Source organism: Sinocyclocheilus rhinocerous, unplaced genomic scaffold, assembly GCF_001515625.1.
Source record: "Sinocyclocheilus rhinocerous isolate Xijiao unplaced genomic scaffold, SAMN03320098_v1.1 scaffold1159, whole genome shotgun sequence".
Lineage (NCBI taxonomy): Eukaryota > Metazoa > Chordata > Actinopteri > Cypriniformes > Cyprinidae > Sinocyclocheilus > Sinocyclocheilus rhinocerous.
The window spans coordinates 36,576-50,980 of record NW_015634336.1 but is presented as its reverse complement, the minus strand read 5'-3'; the positions used below and the strand labels follow the sequence as shown (position 1 = coordinate 50,980).

Sequence of the window (14,405 nt, the reverse complement as noted above, 5' to 3'; positions counted from 1 at the left end):
ACAAACAAACAAACACACACACACACACACACACACACACACCGTGAACACACACCAGGAGCAGTTAATCTTAAAAAACAACGCAAATATATAAACCCAAATAGGAAATAAAAACAGTTATTGCATAAGCATGCGTCCTATTCTGTGTACTAAACTCCTGAAACATTGGTGTCTCATATTTTAGAGCAGTCAGTGCAATTTATGAAAGAAATCAATTAAATCTGTGTGTGGATGTGTGTGAAAAAAATTCAGATGTAACCCACTTTGAAATCGTTAACATTTTCATAAGTAACTGTAATTTAATTACACATTTTTTTTCTCAGTAACTGTAACTGATTACAATTACTTTTATTTTGTAATTAAATTACGTAATTCCGTTACATGTAACTAGTTACTCCCCAACACTGGTTGTGTTACCGTTTGCAAGGTTAGCAAAATAAAGTATTTTTCGTTTAATTTCATTTCAATCATTTTCAGATTATTTTTATGTACACTCATAGAGCCATGTCATCATTTAATTTTTTTTGTGCTAGCCTATTGTTTTGGTATATTATAGCTCAATATATAATGTAATCTTCCCCCAAAAGGCACATATGTACAAAGCTGTGAGTGATTGCTTTACATGTCAGTTTCTTCCTGTTTAAGTGAGCGATTCTTGGCCAGAATTATCTACAGAAAAAAAATTTAAGTTGTTTTGGCACGTACTAAACTCTTCTTCCATGATGCCAGGCTGTTCGGCATGGTTGCCAAATCTTTCTTGCTATGCGGTTTCAAATGTGGTTGTTAGCATGTTGCTCTTAATATCTTCTAACACTTTCTTTGTCAACTTATTCTACTAACCCTAAACCTACCCTAACAGTCTACTCTAAGAGTTAGTAAACATGTAGTTGCAAATTAATGAGAATTAGTTGACATGTAGTTGACATGTAGTTACTTATAGTTAGTAGAATGTCTAAAGTGGACTATCAAAATAAAGTGTAACCTTATTTTGTAATTAAATTACGTAATTCTGTTACATGTAACTAGTTACTCCCCAACACTGGTCTTCACTGGTGTCAAATAATGACGCGGTTATAAGGTGTGTATAATTTAAACTACTTAGTCAGCACTAACAGTAGCTGTCTAGCTGATGTTCAGTTTGCATACTGCTGCTCTCCTTCTAGTCACTATTGAACTCTTCCCTCTCTTGATTAAAGCTCCAGGTGAAGGGTTGCCAGTTATCACAAAAAGAGCCAAACAAGTCCCTTAAAAATGCAGTATAATAAGCAGATACCAGGGAACAAGTTTAAACAATATAACTAGTAATAATACTATCCAACAAAATTAAATGGAAATGTAATGTAATTAAAATAATGTAATATAAAGGTAATTTATTATGAATAGAATATTTCAATATAAAATATTTAGATAATAGATAATTTGATACACATATTGAAGTAAAACAATAACATGAGATTTAAAATATAATTCAGAAACACCTTATTTAAAGTTTAATTGCACTTAAGTTGCATTTAATATCAATCAGTTGGTGGCAGTTAATCTAAAAGTTGAGTGTTTTTACTAAATAAAAAATTTTCCAAATAAAAGAAAATGAAAAATCAAACAAGGTGAAGTATTTTTCATTTCTAAAGTATTTGAGTTTATTTATTATATAAAGCCCTTTTTAGATTATTATTTTATTATTTTATTTTCAGAATAACTACATATATAAATAACTATATTGTGAAATATATTGTTACCGTGAAATAAAATTAGTCATACAGTCAAACAGAATTTTTGTCATACCACCCACCCCTAACCCAGTCAAGAATTAAAATAAACAAATAAATAAATAAAAATACAAAACACTGTTAGAGATGGTGAAGATGTTTTTGGGAGGAAAATCACTAGAAAACAAGAAGTGATTTTATGTCTCTACAGCAGTGGTGGGATTTCGGAAAAGTTCAAACAAAACAGTTGTGTCAACAATACAATAGGAATGTCACCAAAGACTTGATGAATTCATTGAAAGATTTAGAGTCTGAAGTGGAGGAAGTCCAGGGTCTGGCTGAGGCCACAAGAGACCAATGGTATTTTGTAGCTCTTGAGGTTAAAAAAAAAAATACATTAAAAAAAATTCTGTTTTAGCTAACTTGATAGGGGTTTCGGCTCAAGGGACTCTGAGTAAATCCCATTTAAAAAATACAGTGGAAATGGATGATCCATCACATTTCCTTTTTGGATTGGAGCATAAAAATGGTCAGAAAAAGATTTGTTCATAACTAGGGATGCACCGATACCACTTTTTTCAGTACTCATCCTTAATCTCTAATAACTCCATTCTGCTGTCTGTTGTTCTGTTGTCTGTTTCTTTGTCTGAATATGGCACTTATCACATGCTGTGTGGTATCAGCATTTGGTATAGGGGCATTTTAACGAGTACGAGTACGAGTACAGGAGCTCAGTATCGGGCCTACTGCATCCCTATTCATAACTTGAAGTCTGACTCCAGGCACGTGCTGTCTGAACATGCTGCTATTTGTAAACATCCTGTAAGTATTTACAGTGAATCAATCAATCTTTCTGCACTCTGTGTGAAACAGTTTTTCACTGTTTTATGGACTGTTGACCTTTCTTGCCACTGTTATCCATGTTGGAGGATCTTTTTAAATTGTTTGGTGTAGTTTTTTCCAAACAATGTTTATTTTAAGTTACAGGTATTCCCATAAAAAGATGGAGCAGTGTCAGCTTTTCAAATTAATTTTGGGAAAAGCAAAGATGGCTGTTCATTTAAGCTGATGAAATAGGATGGAGGGATTTACAGATGATGATGCTGTCTTTGTCAAAATGTTAAAAAGCCTGTTTAAAAATAGATTTTAATTACTACAATTTGTTGAATGATTTGGAAAAATTCTCCAGTATATGGTGCTACAAGAATGTGCCTTGTTCTGTTGTAGAGGATGAACAAATTTTTAATATGGTGTTGATTTAATAAAATTAATTGTTATATTGTTGTTTTTTAATTGATTTGTTTTAATATAGTTTTGCAAAGCATTGTAAAACCTTGTGAGCATGACTTGCTTGTTGTTTTCAAATCCGTTTTCATGGAAAATGAGCAATTGAGGCATCACATATGCCGTTTTGTGTTTCAGTGCTTGTGATTATAGTATCGGAGTATCAGAACTTTGTTCTGGGAGAGTGATTTGCGGGGATACAAAGCAGGTAGTGAGAGATCTTTTTCCTAGTCTTATAATTGAGAGAGCATTGCATTCTTTTACATTAATTTAATGCACTGTAGGCAGTGTTTTTCTTTGTGGAAGGTTTTGGGGAGTGTTCGTTTCATTTTCTTCACACTCGAGTTGCCTATTTATTATTACTATTATTTTGTGTTTTGTTTCGTTTTGTAAATATTGTGTTTTCTGACGTGTGCGTAGTGCGTTTGAAGTTCAGAATATTTTCCGGGCCCAGTATTTCAATGGGTGATAATTGACTTTTTTTTAAAAACTTTTTTTTAACCATGGGGATTTTTCTATACCATTAATTTTCTTTTTTACTCCATAAGGATTGTTTATTAATATTGAATTTGAGTGGCGCCGACAGCCTTGTGGGCAGCTTGCCGACATATATATAGCGCCATTGCGCTCCGGGCATCCCAATTTCGAGTCCAGGCTCTTGGACCTTTCCCGAACCTGCCCCCTTCTCTCTCTCCCACCTCGCTTCCTGTCATTGCTATACTGTCCTATCAAAATAAAGGCAAAAATGCCACAAATAAATCTTTAAAAAATAATAATAATATTTAATTTTATTATTTTGAATGTGTATTTAATTATTCACTTATTTATTCAAAAAATTCACCTGGTGTTCTGAATGTGTAAGGTATTAAAAGGTAAATGTACTTGGGCCTGGAAATAATTTTCTTTTGTTGTTGTTTGTGACATGATAGACTAAATTACGACTGAATAGATAAGTTAAACTTATCTCTTTCCTTGTCCTCTTGGATATGCAACTAATTCAATTATGGTGACTGTTTTTTTTTTTATTGTAAATTGATTTTGTAAATAACTGTGGTGGTTTTTTTACCCCTGGCACCCGAACCCCAGCTTTTACGACCAATCACTGAAAAAATTTTCTTTTTAAGATTTTGAATTTTTCTTAAAGGGGTCATATGATGCGATTTCAATTTGTCCTTTCTCTTTGGAGTGTTACAAGCTCTTGGTGCATAAAGAAGATCTGTAAAGTTGCAAAGACTAAAGTCTCAAATCCAAAGAGATATTCTTTTTAAAAGTTAAGAGTCAGCCACACCTACCTAAAACGCCCCGTTTAAACACACTGGATAGCTGGCCAATCAGAGCACTCCTCGCTTTTCAGACCAATGAGCTTTGTAAAAATCTACGCGTTTCAGAAAGGCGGGGCATAGAGTAGAAACAATAATGTACAGTATGTGGAAAATAATGTGTGTTTTTGAACCTTAAACCGCATAAACACATTTCATTACCCTAAATACACAAAATAATGTTCTTTTTTAGCAACATCATATGACCCCTTTAAGTTTTTTTCTTAAAAATGATAAGAAACCTCCAAAGTAGTAACTTTTGGAATACAAAATATTCTGAATTTTTTTCTCAAGTTACAAAATAAGATAAAAGAAGATTTTTTTCTTAATGTTGTGAATCTGACCACAGCTCTCTGAGAATATTACAAAATTAAACATTTTTTTCATGAACTCTAGAGAATGTCAGTAGATCCTCTAGTAAAACGAACATAATGGAAAGTCTTTGAGAAACCTGAAATACATATTGAAGTTCTTTGAGTTCCCAATATTATATTTAGGGTTCAGTGTTTCAGTCGGAAGAATCACAATTGAAGCCTCAAGTATCTTTTCACTTTTACACTGTTGAGTCTGTTCTGGACTTGAGTAGATGAAGAAATGAGAAACATTCTCAAAAATAGTTAATTATGTATCAGAAATAGTATGATCTTCATTATTACCAGCAGACATAATCTATTTCTTTTGCGTCATGAAAAGCTGTATGTGTAAGAGCACAGATCAAACCCATTCAATCAACCATCAATCAATCAATCAATCAATCAATCAATCAATCAGTCCATGATCTGAAATCAGACCTTTAGAAAGCAGACGTCATTGTCTTTCATCATCTCCTCTGTGTCTTTGATTGTGTATGAAAGAGCTGAGATGTGTCTGTTGATCTCCTCCAGCTTCTCCTTCATCATCTGCTTCTTCTCCTCCTCTTCCTCCCTCAGTGCAGTAATTGTGGCTTCTTCTTCATCTCTGAGAAACTGATGAAGCTTCTCAAACTGCTGTTTAATCTGACTCTCTGTGTGATCAGCTTGAGACTGAAATCAAACCACATTCACTTCAATCCTTTCAATCACATCAACACTTCACATCATTATTATATGAGATAAACTCAGATACATGACATAGCCTATAACAGATCCAGAAGCAGATTATTTCCAAAAATAATAAACTGACATCCATTATATTAAATATAACAGTTATAATTGTGTGTAGTAATCCTACAGCTGTAAAGTCCTGATTGTTTCCTCACCTTCATGTGTTGAACGGTTTTCTTGAACTCTTCTTTAATGTTTTCATTGTGTTTAAGTTTCTCTTGTAAAGACTTCAGCGCTGTATTGAGCTCTTCCTAGAAATGAACACAATAAAAATGTATAAAAACACCAGATTACAGTGAAATAAATACAGTGATATGATCATACAGTGCAGATCCAGATTTCTTCAGTTTTTGTGTCTCTCATACTAAATTGATTCAGATATTAAAATCTAACATAAAACAAAGGAAACCTGAGTAATCACAAAATATAGTTGACAATGTTTTATTTATTGTAGCAAAAAAAGTATCCAATTCATACTGGGGTTCAGATAGATTAGACAAAACCAGACCTGATTTCTGATAGTTCCATTCAATCAATTCAAGACTTAAAATGAACTTTTTCAACAGTATGAAGTTGGACTTAAAAGGTCTTAAACAGTAACACACAACACCAAAGTTGAAAGAAAATCCAGAAATGATAAGGAAGAAGGTGACTGAAATACATCAGTCTGTGATGTTACAAATCTGTTTCAAAGGCTCTTGAATTCAAAGAACCACAGCGAGAGCCATAATCTCCAAATGGGAAAAAATAGACACAGCAGTGAACTTTCATAGAAGTAGCTCATCCAAGATGTCACAAAAGAGCCAGACAACATCAAAGGAATTTGCACTTAACTGTATTCTGTGTTTACTGAGTTTGCCTTTTTTATGTTGTATTTCGTTTGAATATCTAAAACTATTTAGTAGGGCTATATGTACACAAAAACAGAAGAAATTAGTATTCGGCAAATACTTTAAATAACATCCAAATTGCAGTTTCAATGCAGCTTCAAATGGTTCTACATGATCCCAGCCGAGTGATAACGGTCTTATCTAGTGAAACGATAGGTCATTTTCTAAAAAAAATAAAAATTTCTATACTTTTTACCCACAAATGTTCGTCTTGCACCAGCCCGACCTCACGCATTACATAGTCATGTTGGAAAGGTCACGTGTGACGTAGGCAGAAGTACCAACCCAGTGTTTAAAAAGCGAACGTGCAAAGAAAGCCAAACGCCTTAAAAAAAAAAAAAAAGGAAAAAAAAGTGTAAAACAATGATGTCAGTTGATTTTGAAGTAGGAGGAGAAAATGAGATGGAGTTTTTCACCCTACCCTAACTTTCTGAACCAGAGTACACAGACGAAGAGCTAACCATGCGTGACGTTTACAGCATTATTACGTAATGCGTGAAGTGGCGCATGCGCATCGCAGAGTTAGTGCAATATGGCAAACAGGTCTGTGGACGATGCAGTCAACATGGGACTGCATTATGTTCTGCAACATCTGGACAGACCAGGGACTTATGTGAGGATCCTGTTCGTGGACTTCAGCTCGGCCTTTAACACTATCATCCCAAACCTCCTCCTGCCCAAACTAACTCAGCTCTCCGTGCCCACCTCCGTCTGTCAGTGGATCAACAGCTTCCTGACAGACAGACAGCAGCTAGTGAGGCTGGGAAAATTCACATCCAGCTCCCTCTACACCAACGACTGCACATCTAAAGACCCCTCAGTCAAGCTCCTGAAGTTTGCAGATGACACCACACTCATCGGCCTCATACAGGACGGTGACGAGTCTGCTTACAGACAGGAGGTTAAAGAGCTGGCTGTCTGGTGCAGTCTCAACAACCTGGAGCTCAACACGCTCAAAACTGTGGAGATGATCGTGGACTTCAGGAGAAACCCCCCTGCACTCCCCCCACTCACCAGCATGGACAGCACTGTGACTGCAGTGGAGTCATTCAGGTTCCTGGGCACCACAATCTCTCAGGACCTGAAGTGGGACACTCACATAGACTCCATTGTTAAAAAGGCCCAGCAGAGGTTGTACTTACAGGAGCTGCTGAAACAGTTCTACTCCGCCATCATTGAATCCATCCTCTGCACTTCAATAACTGTCTGGTTCAGCTCAGCTACCAAATCTGACCTCAGAAGACTACAGAGGGTAGTCCGGACTGCTGAGCGAATCATTGATACAACCCTCCCTTCTCTCCAAGAACTGTACTTATCCAGAGTGAGCAAAAGGGCTGGCAAAATCACTCTGGACCCCTCACATCCAGCACACTCCCTCTTTGAACTGTTGCCATCTGGTCAACGCTACAGAGCTCTGAGCACCAGAACGACCAGACACAGGAACAGTTTCTTCCCTCAGGCAATCCATCTCATGAACACTTAACAATAACTGTGGAACACACACTATTTATTCACTCATACACTTATTTATCTAACACACATACTCAGTCTACATTTCAATTTGCACATAATATACCTGTACATACAACTGTCTATTGTTATATACCTGCACATACAATTGTCGATTTATATATTTTTATTCCTTATTTACTTGTTCTATTTTTTATTATCTGTGTTTTTTGTTCTGTCACTGTCATTCTGTTACACTGTGGAAGCTTCTGTCACGAAAACAAATTCCTCGTATGTGTAAACATACCTGGCAATAAAACTCATTCTGATTCTGATTCTGATTACCCTATGCAGTCTGAGCCGGAAAGAGAATTGATTAGTTAATCTCTTGAGTCTTCGGGTTTTTCCGAGTCACTCGTTCATCACATGACAGCCCCATACGCTTACCCTATGCCGTCTGAGCCGGAAAGATCTCGCAATCCTGAGTTTATATCTCGCAATTCTGAGTTTATCTCTCACAATTCTGAGTTTATATCTCGCAATTCTGAGTTTAAATCAAGAAGGTAACAAGAAGGTAAAATCTACACCAGTTAAATCACAATCCAAGACATCTCAAAGACCTCCTTATATGTGTTGTACAACCTTCACTGTTCATAGTCAGACAATAAAGTCTATCATCAATAAACACTGGCATGTTCTGAGAGCTGATGACATTGGATATAGAATCTTCAAGGAGCCTCCCCTTTTTTCATATTATAGGGGACGCAACATAAGAGATCACCTAGTCAGTTCTGATACCTTCATTAAGGAGATCGCAAGATGGCGCTGACGGTGATGGCTGCCTCCGTGGCGTGCTCCGCAGTTGTTTTTATGTTTTTGTTAGTTTGTCCTGTCTTTAGTTATATCCCTGCAATCAGTTTCACCAGAGACGAATTGCTGGACATTCGGAAGTACACACCACCCGATATTTCACCGGTTTTGATTATTCTGATGTTTTGCTGGACATTGTTGTCGGGGGAGCTGCGGCGCTGATCAAGCGCTTCAGGACGCGCAGACGGGGGAAGCGAGCCGGCGCGCTCGTGAAGCTCAGACAGCGCGGATTCAGAACGCCGTTGCCAAGCATCCATCTGGCAAATCTCCGCTCTCTACCCAACAAAACGGACGAACTTCTTCTGCTCTCCCGGACAAATAAGGATTTTTCAAACTCTGCTGCTCTGTGTTTCACGGAAACCTGGCTGAAAGACGCCATTCCGGACAGCGCGTTGAGTCTGCCGGGCTTTCAGCTGTTTAGAGCAGATCGCGACGCAGAATCAACGGGGAAATCGCGCGGCGGCGGGACATGCTTTTACATCAATGAGAGGTGGTGTACAGATGTAACTGTGTTAAAGAAGATGTGCTGTTCAGATCTAGAAGTGCTCTTCATTAATTGCAAGCCGTTCTATTCGCCGCGGGAGTTTTGCTCGTTCATTCTCGTAAGTGTGTACATTCCTCCGCAAGCACACGTGAGCTCCGCTTTACAGAAACTCGCTGATCAGATCACAGAGACAGAACAACAACACCCGGACTCTGTTTTAATCATTCTCGGGGACTTTAATAAAGCAAATCTCTCCCGTGAACTGCCAAAATACAGACAGCACATCACATGTCCCACCAGAGACAGTAATATATTGGATCACTGTTACACCACAATAAAGAATGCATATCACTCTGTTCCACGGGCAGCTTTGGGGCTCTCTGATCACTGTTTGGTTCATCTTATACCGACCTACAGGCAGAAACTGAAATCAGCTAAACCTGTATTAAGGACTGTAAAAAGATGGACTAATGAAGCAGAGCAGGATTTACAAGCTTGTTTTGACCTCACTGATTGGAGTGTTTTTGAAGCTGCTGCCACCGATCTGGACGAGCTCACAGAGACTGTAACATCTTATATCAGTTTCTGTGAAGACATGTGCATTCCTACCAGGACTCATTTAACTTACAACAATGACAAACCATGGTTCACTGCAAAACTCAGACAGCTCCGTCAGGCCAAAGAAGATGCTCACAGGAAGGGGGATAATGTCTTGTATAAACAGGCTAAATACACACTGGAAAAGGAGATCAGAGTGGCAAAGAGGAATTATTCGGAAAAAATAAGGACTCAGTTCACTTCCAGCGACTCGGCATCAGTGTGGAAAAGTCTAAAAGAAATCACCAATTACAAGACACCATCCCCCAGCACTGTGGAGAATCAACACCTGGCAGACGATCTGAACGAGTTCTACTGCAGGTTTGAAAAAACACCCCACACCCGCCCTGAACACCTCTCCACACAACCATTCACACCTCCAGCAACCCCCCTCTCCCCCACACCTGCAATTCAGATCAGTGAAGACGAGGTGCGCCAGGTCTTCCGGAAGCAGAAAAGGAAAAAAGCACCAGGCCCAGACTGTGTTACACCAGTCTGTCTGAAATCCTGTGCTGACCAGCTGGCCCCCATCTTCACACAGATCTTCAACAGATCACTGGAGCTGTGCGAAGTCCCTTCATGCTTCAAACGCTCCACCATCATCCCCGTCCCAAAGAAACCCAAAATTACGGGACTTAATGACTACAGACCTGTGGCTCTAACGTCTGTGGTCATGAAGTCTTTTGAAAAACTGGTGCTGGCCCACCTGAAGGACATCACTGGACCCTTGCTGGATCCTCTTCAGTTTGCCTACAGAGCAAACAGGTCTGTGGACGATGCAGTTAACATGGGACTGCATTATGTTCTGCAACATCTAGACAGACCAGGGACTTATGTGAGGATCCTGTTCGTGGACTTCAGCTCGGCCTTTAACACTATCATCCCAAACCTCCTCCTGCCCAAACTATCTCAGCTCTCCGTGCCCACCTCCGTCTGTCAGTGGATCAACAGCTTCCTGACAGACAGGCAGCAGCTAGTGAGGCTGGGAAAATACACATCCAGCACCCGTATAACCAGCACTGGAGCTCCTCAGGGTTGTGTTCTCTCCCCACTGCTCTTCTCCCTCTACACCAACGACTGCACGTCTAAAGACCCCTCTGTCAAGCTCCTGAAGTTTGCAGACGACACCACACTCATCGGCCTCATTCAGGACGGTGACGAGTCTGCTTACAGTCAGGAGGTTAAAGAGCTGGCTGTCTGGTGCAGTCTCAACAACCTGGAGCTCAACACGCTCAAAACTGTGGAGATGACCGTGGACTTCAGGAGAAACCCCCCTGCACTCCCCCCACTCACCATCATGGACAGCACTGTGACTGCAGTGGAGTCATTCAGGTTCCTGGGCACCACAATCTCTCAGGACCTGAAGTGGGACACTCACATAGACTCCATTGTTAAAAAGGCCCAGCAGAGGTTGTACTTCCTTCGCCAGCTGAGGAAGTTCAACCTGTCACAGGAGCTGCTGAAACAGTTCTACTCCGCCATCATTGAATCTGCTTCTATAACTTCTATAACTGTCTGGTTCAGCTCAGCTACCAAATCTGACCTCAGAAGACTACAGAGGATAGCTGAGCGAACTGAGCGAATCATTGATACAACCCTCCCTTCTCTCCAAGAACTGTACTCATCCAGAGTGAGCAAAAGGGCTGGCAAAATCACTCTGGACCCCTCACATCCAGCACACTCCCTCTTTGAACTGTTGCCATCTGGTCGACGCTACAGTGCTCTGAGCACCAGAACGGCCAGACACCGGAACAGTTTCTTCCCTCAGGCAATCCATCTCATGAACACTTGACAATAACTGTGGAACACACACTATTTATTCACTCATACACTTATTTATCTAACACACATACTCAGTCTACATTTCAATTTGCACATAATATACCTGTACATACAACTGTCTATTGTTATATACCTGTACATACAATTGTCAATTTGTATATTTTTATTCCTTATTTACTAGTTCTATTTTATTTTTATTTTTATTTTATTTTTAAATTTTTTATTATCTGTGTTTTTTGTTCTGTCACTGTCATTCTGTTACACTGTGGAAGCTTCTGTCACGAAAACAAATTCCTCGTATGTGTAAACATACCTGGCAATAAAGCTCATTCTGATTCTATATATATATATATATATATATTGTCTGGCTCTTTTGTGACGTCTTGGATATATATATAATTTTTTTTTTTTAAAGAAAATGACCAATTGTTTCGCTAGATAAGACCCTTATTCTTCGGCTGGGATCGTGTAGAGCCCTTTGAAGCTGCATTCAAATTGCAATTTGGACGTTCAACCAGTTTGGCCCCCATTAAAGTCCACTATTTGGAGAAAAATCCTGGAATGTTTTCTGGAATGTTTTAAATTCATTTCGACTGAAGAAAGAAAGACATGAACATCTTGTATGACATGGGGGTGAGTAAATTATCAGGACATTTTTATTCTGGAAGTGAACTAATCCTTTAACTTACTTTTTCAAGTTATCTGTACTAAAATTTAAGTTCATTGAACTTAATGTGGCATATTTTCTCAACTTGCAATAGCACATTCAACCAAATAAACAACACTTTTTTCCATATAAATGACTTTATTGTCCCTTGCAAATGAACAAATGTTAAGGACAAACTCGTAAAACATGTTGAAATCATGCAGAGATTCCAGAAATCTGTCTAAATGACATTTCAGTTACCTAGTGTTTAAAACAATTAACACATTGAAAGTGGATTACCATGAAAAAAACTCAACTGTGAAATAACTTTCAAACACGAAATCTCTGTCCCATTACATTTCAGTTACTCATTGTAAAAAAAAAAAAATGTATTTGAAAATGTAAAAAAATTTCCACTGATGCTTGGAAACTGTAAAAACATGCAGAAACAACTTTTAACTGTAAAATACACAACAACACATCTTTTAGTAGAAATGCACAACACAATTCTAAATGTTTGTAAATACAAACTAAAAACATAAATTATATAGAAATTACAGAAAGAAATACAGAAAAAGAATTTCTCAACTTAATAAAATGTTTAAAAAATCATCGTAAAATGGCATTTTTGTGTGAACTATCCCTTTAATACTATTTTGGCTTTGTTTTTAGTATTGTGAATGCACCGTGTATCGTGAGATAAGTACCGTGTATCATATATCATTTCATGACATTTACATTTAATCATTTAGTAGTCAACTTACAAATGAGAACAACAGAAGCAATCAAACGAACAAAAGAGCAACAATATGTAAGTACCGGATAACCTAACGCAGTACACAACGCCACAACGTGTTACAACACCAGATTACCAAGATTTATTTTTCTATTACCAGGACCACGTCACTGCAGATTGATGGTGCTCACTTTGGTCACACACAACTATAATTCCAATAGTCATGTCATTGATGAATTCCTGCTCAGAACCTGTGTGCTTTAATAAAAACAAAGGGTAGCATTAAAATGTGCCTTACAATCTTAAAGCTTACAGACTCTTACAGACAATGAATATGTGTACATATAAAGTAAAAAGTGAGGAGGTTTCAGATGATTGAGATACAGTTTGACCAATGTTTGCATACATGACCGACCAATGGTGGCGTGCGAGAAGGCGGGACATAAAGAGAAAGGTCAAAGCAATGCAAAATAGAGGGCAAATCTTGAAGGAGTGGGTGATTTTCCCTTTGCTGCGGACGGGAGTGGGTGCTCAAAAAAAAAAAAAAAAATCCTGCTGTCCCGCGTTTTGGCGCACAACAAGAATGATGGAGTTGCATAAACACTAGTCTTGCTGTGGAAGTCGGGTTTACACAGTGTTTGGCCGTACACCGATTACATTACATGCCCACCTCGGCACCGCCCCCACAGTGACGGAGCTTACTGGTTTTCTGGAGCTCAAGACATACTTTCAACACACTCTTAAGAGGTAAATGATTAATTTCTTAAAATTTCTATAAATTTTACCTTTCAACTAACTAGTTTCATGCCAATCATGTCTTTTTCTCTTTTTAGTTTAACAGAAAATGTATGTGACCAGCACTGTTCATTTAAGGATGCTTACTTTCTCTTCACTATATAAGTATGCCTAACAGAAATGTTGAAATAATGATCCATGGTTCAATGATTTGTTTTTTATTACTTTACGCATAAACACCCAGTCATAAATAACATTAAAGTTATCCCATGACCTTATATCTCTTTTTCTTTTAACATTATAAAGGGCTCACATACTGTCCATTTTTTTTCTAATTGTTTTACATAAATAACTAGCACATTATAACTCTAAACTCAACTGTGTATTTCAGAAGCTGTCACATCCTACCACCTCATCATCAGCAAAGAGAAACATAAAGATGGACATAAAGACATTGTGAAGATATTTCACTTGAACTTGGTCTTCATTAATTCCATATCATGTTCAGTTCAGTTTTCAGCTAATAGCAGATAATAGGTAATAGCACACTTTGCCATGTCAAAAATAAATAAATAAATAAATGTTCATAATTTACATATGCTGTTTATTTATTTATTATGTAAGACCTAAATATAAGCCACAAGATATTATAAAATCAGGTAGATAGAGGGGTGACAATTAATATTAATTAATAATGTAAAGATATTTACTGATATTAATTGAAAATAAATTGTAACACCAAGTCCTATAAACTTGTCAAAGCACAGTTCTTTATGGAACCTCACAATATTCTGAGGATATTTTGGGGAATGTTGATAAAAA

The 14,405-nt window shown here is 37.8% G+C and overlaps 1 long non-coding RNA gene across 1 annotated transcript in view; it reads right to left on the bottom strand.

The window, feature by feature from the left end:
- Positions 1–8,090: 8,090 nt before the first annotated feature.
- The window catches only part of LOC107745510 (uncharacterized), a 15,870-nt gene continuing 9,555 nt past the window's right edge, over positions 8,091–14,405 (bottom strand). Inside the window, exon 3 of the long non-coding RNA XR_001640606.1 lies at positions 8,091–8,205. This is a non-coding gene — a long non-coding RNA (uncharacterized LOC107745510). The remainder of the gene's footprint in view (positions 8,206–14,405) is intronic.